At 42.2% G+C, this 4,631-nt stretch overlaps 1 non-coding gene across 1 annotated transcript; it reads left to right on the plus strand.

The window, feature by feature from the left end:
- Positions 1–3,211: 3,211 nt before the first annotated feature.
- On the plus strand, positions 3,212–3,319 carry LOC112704300 (small nucleolar RNA R71). Its single transcript, XR_003154933.1, has one exon. It is a non-coding gene; the product is annotated as a small nucleolar RNA R71 (small nucleolar RNA).
- The last annotated feature ends 1,312 nt before the right edge of the window (positions 3,320–4,631 follow it).

Here is a 4,631-nt window from a genome sequence, read left to right on the forward strand (position 1 = left end):
TCATGAACTTCTATTTCTTCTCCAATCATGATGCTATGGATCATGATGGCCCGGTCTATGGTAACTTCGGACCGGTTGCTAGTGGGAATGATTGAGCGTTGTATGAACTCTAACCATCCTCTAGCCACGGGCTTGAGGTCATGCCTTCTCAATTGGACCAGCTTTCCTCTTGAATCTTGCTTCCATTGTGCGCCCTCTTCACATATGACTGTGAGGACTTGGTCCAACCTTTGATCAAAGTTGACCCTTCTAGTGTAAGGATGTTCATCTCCTTGCATCATAGGCAAGTTGAACGCCACCCTCACACTCTCCGGACTAAAATCCAAGTATTTCCCCCGAACCATAGTAAGATAATTCTTTGGATTCGGGTTCACACTTTGGTCATGGTTCTTGGTGATCCATGCATTGGCATAGAACTCTTGAACCATCAAGATTCCGACTTGTTGAATGGGGTTGGTAAGAACTTCCCAACCTCTTCTTCGGATCTCATGTCGGATTTCCGGATATTCACCCTTTTTGAGGGAAAAGGGGACCTCGGGGATCACCCTTTTCAAGGCCACAACTTCATAGAAGTGGTCTTGATGCACCTTTGAGAGGAATCTATCCATCTCCCATGACTCGGAGGTGGAAGCCTTTGCCTTCCCTTTCCTCTTTCTAGAGGTTTCTCCGGCCTTGGATGCCATAATGGTTATGGAAAAACGAAAAAGCAACGCTTTTACCACACCAAACTTAAAATGTTTGCTCGTCCTCGAGCAAAAGAAGAAAGAAGAGAGTAGAAGAGAAAGAATGAGGAAGAGGGAGATGGTGGTGAATTCGGCCAAAGAGGGGGAGAAGTGGTGTTTAGGTTGTGTGAAAATGAAGGGTTGAAGAAGGGTATATATAGGAGAGAGGGGGGTAAAGGGTCGGCCATTATGGGTGGGTTTGGGAGTTAAAGTGGTTTGAATTTGAAGGGTGTGAGTGGTGAAGAGAAGGGTAGGATTTGATAGGTGAGGGGTTTTTGGGGAAGAGGTGTTGAGGTGATTGGTGAATGGGGGAAGAAGAGAGAGAGTGATGGTAGGGTCCTGTGGGGTCCACAGATCCTGTAGTGTCAAGGAAAAGGCATCCTTGCACCAAATGGCATCAAAATCCACGTTTTGAGCCATTTCTGGCGTTAAACGCCGGGCTGGTGCCCATTCCTGGCGTTTAACGCCAGGTTCTTGCCCTTTACTGGCGTTTAACGCCAGTCTGGTGCCCCTTTCTGGCGTTAAACACCCAGATGGGTGCCAGACTGGGCGTTAAACGCCCAACTGCTAGGCTGACTGGCGTTTAAAGGCCAGCAGCATCTTCCTCCAGGGTGTGCTGTTTTTCTTCCTGTTTTTCATTCTGTTTTTGCTTTTTTCATTGTTTTTGTGACTTCTTATGATCATCAACCTACAAAAAAGATAAAATAACAAAAGAAAATAATTAATTATAAAACATTGGGTTGCCTCCCAACAAGCGCTTCTTTAATGTCATTAGCTTGACAGAGGACTCTCATGGAGCCTCAGAAGTGCTCAGAACCGTGTTGGACCCTCCCAACACCAAACTTAGAGTTTGAATGTGGGGGTTCAACACCAAACTTAGAGTTTGGTTGTGGCCTCCCAACACCAAACTTAGAGTTTGACTGTGGGGGCTCAGTTTGGCTCTGTTTTGAGAGAAGCTCTTCATGCTTCCTCTCCATGAAGACAGAGGGATATCCTTGGGCCTTAAACACCAAGGATTCTTCATTCACTTGAATGATCAACTCTCCTCTATCAACATCAATCACAGCCTTTGCTGTGGCTAGGAAGGGTCTGCCAAGGATGATGGATTCATCCATGCATTTCCCAGTCTCTAGGACTATGAAATCAGTAGGGATGTAATGGTCTTCAACTTTAACCAGAACATCCTCTACAAGTCCATAGGCTTGTTTTCTTGAGTTGTCTGCCATCTCTAGTGAGATTTTTGCAGCTTGCACCTCAAAGATCCCTAATTTCTCCATTACAGAGAGGGGCATGAGGTTCACACTTGACCCTAAGTCACACAAGGCCTTCTTGAAGGTCATGGTGCCTATGGTACAAGGTATAGAAAACTTCCCAGGATCCTGCCTCTTTTGAGGCAATTGCTGCCTAGACAAGTTATCCAGTTCTTTGGTGAGCAGAGGGGGTTCATCCTCCCAAGTCTCATTTCCAAATAACTTGTCATTCAGCTTCATGATTGCTCCAAGGTATTTAGCAACTTGCTCTTCAGTGACATACTCATCCTCTTCAGAGGAAGAATACTCATCAGAGCTCATGAATGGCAGAAGTAAGTCCAATGGGATCTCTATGGTCTCAGTTTGAGCCTCAGATTCCCAAGGTTCCTCATTAGGGAACTCAGTGGAGGTCAGTGGACGTCCATTGAGGTCTTCCTCAGTGGCGTTCACTGCCTCTTCTTCCTCCCAGAATTTGGCCATATTGATGGCCTTGCATTCCCCTTTTGGATTTTCTTCAGTTTTACTTGGGAGAGTGCTTGGAGGAAGTTCAGTAATTTTCTTGCTCAGCTGACCCACCTGTCCTTCCAAATTCCTAATGGAGGATCTAGTTTCAGTCATGAAACTTTGAGTGGTCTTAATTAGATCAGAGACCATAGTTGCTAAGTCAGAGGTATTCTGCTTAGAACTCTCTGTCTGTTGCTGAGAAGATGATGGGAAAGGCTTGCTATTGCTAAACCTGTTTCTCCCACCATTATTGTTATTGAAACCTTGTTGAGGTCTCTGTTGATCCTTCCATGAAAGATTTGGATGATTCCTCCATGAAGGGTTGTAGGTGTTTCCATAGGGTTCTCCCATGTAATTCACCTCTTTCATTGAAGGGTTCTCAGGATCATAAGCTTCTTCCTCAGATGAAGCTTCCTTAGTACTGCTTGGTGCATTTTGCATTCCAGACAGACTTTGAGAAATCATATTGACTTGTTGGGTCAATATTTTATTCTGAGCCAAAATGGCATTCAGAGTGTCAATCTCAAGAACTCCTTTCTTCTGACTAGTCCCATTGTTCACAGGATTTCTTTCAGAAGTGTACATGAATTGGTTATTTGCAACCATTTCAATCAGTTCTTGAGCTTCAGTAGGCGTCTTCTTCAGATGAAGAGATCCTCCAGAAGAGCTATCCAAAGACATCTTGGACAGTTCAGAGAGACCATCATAGAAAATACCTATGATGCTCCATTCAGAAAGCATATCAGTGGGACACTTTCTGATCAATTGTTTGTATCTTTCCCAAGCTTCATAGAGGGATTCTCCTTCCTTCTGTCTGAAGGTTTGGACTTCCACTCTAAGCTTACTCAATTTTTGAGGTGGAAAGAACTTTGCCAAGAAGGCATTGACTAGCTTTTCCCAAGAGTCCAGGCTTTCTTTAGGTTGAGAATCCAACCATGTTCTAGCTCTGTCTCTCACAGCAAAAGGGAATAGCATCAGTCTGTAGACCTCAGGGTCAACCCCATTAGTCTTGACTGTGTCACAGATTTGCAAGAACTCAGCTAAAAACTGATGAGGATCTTCCATTGGAAGTCCATGGAACTTGCAATTCTGTTGCATTAGAGAAACTAATTGAGGCTTAAGCTCAAAGTTGTTTGCTCCAATGGCAGGGATAGAGATGCTTCTCCCATAGAAGTCGGGAGTAGGTGCAGTAAAGTCACCCAGCACTTTCCTTGCATTGTTGGCATTGTTGTTGTTTTCGGCTGCCATGTGTTCTTCTTCCTTGAAGAATTCGGTCAGGTGCTCTAAAGAGAGTTGTGCTTTGGCTTCTCTTAGCTTTCTCTTCAAGGTCCTTTCAGGTTCAGGATCAGCCTCAACAAGAATGCCTTTGTCCTTGCTCCTGCTCATAAGATAGAGAAGAGAACAAGAAAATGTGGAATCCTCTATGTCACAGTATAGAGATTCCTTTAGGTGTCAGAGGAAAAGAAGAGTAGAAGACAGAAGTGGGAAAATTCGAACTTATCAGAGAGAATGGAGTTCGAATTTTGCATTAAGGGATAGTGTTAGTCCATAAATAGAAGGATGTGAGAAGGAGGGAAGTGATTTTCGAAAATTAAGTGGGAAATTTGAAAACATTTTTGAAAAACATCACTTAATTTTCGAAAATGAAAATGGAAAAGAAATCAAGTGATTTTTGAAAAAGACTTTGAAATTAGAAATCAAAAAGATTTGATTGAAAGCTCATTTTGAAAAAGATATGATTAAAAGGATATGATTTGAAAACAATTTTAAAAGATATGATTTGAAAACATTTTAAAAAGATTTGATTTGAAAATTAAAAACTTGACTAACAAGAAAAGATATGATTCAATCATTAAACCTTTCTCAACAGAAAAGGCAACATACTTGAAATGTTGAATCAAATCATTAATTGATAGTAAGTATCTTTGAAAAAGGAAAGGAGTTAATTTTGAAAAAGATTTGATTGAAAATTGATTTGAAAAAGATTTGATTTTGAAAAGATTTTGAAAACTTAGAAAAAATCTGATTTGAAAACAAAATCTTCCTCCCTTAGCCATCCTGGCGTTAAACGCCCAGAATGGTATACATTCTGGCATTTAACGCCCAAAATGCTACCTTTTTGGGCGTTAAACGCCCAACCAGGTACCCTGGCTGG

The sequence above is a fragment of the Arachis hypogaea genome, chromosome 7, assembly GCF_003086295.3.
Source record: "Arachis hypogaea cultivar Tifrunner chromosome 7, arahy.Tifrunner.gnm2.J5K5, whole genome shotgun sequence".
NCBI lineage: Eukaryota > Viridiplantae > Streptophyta > Magnoliopsida > Fabales > Fabaceae > Arachis > Arachis hypogaea.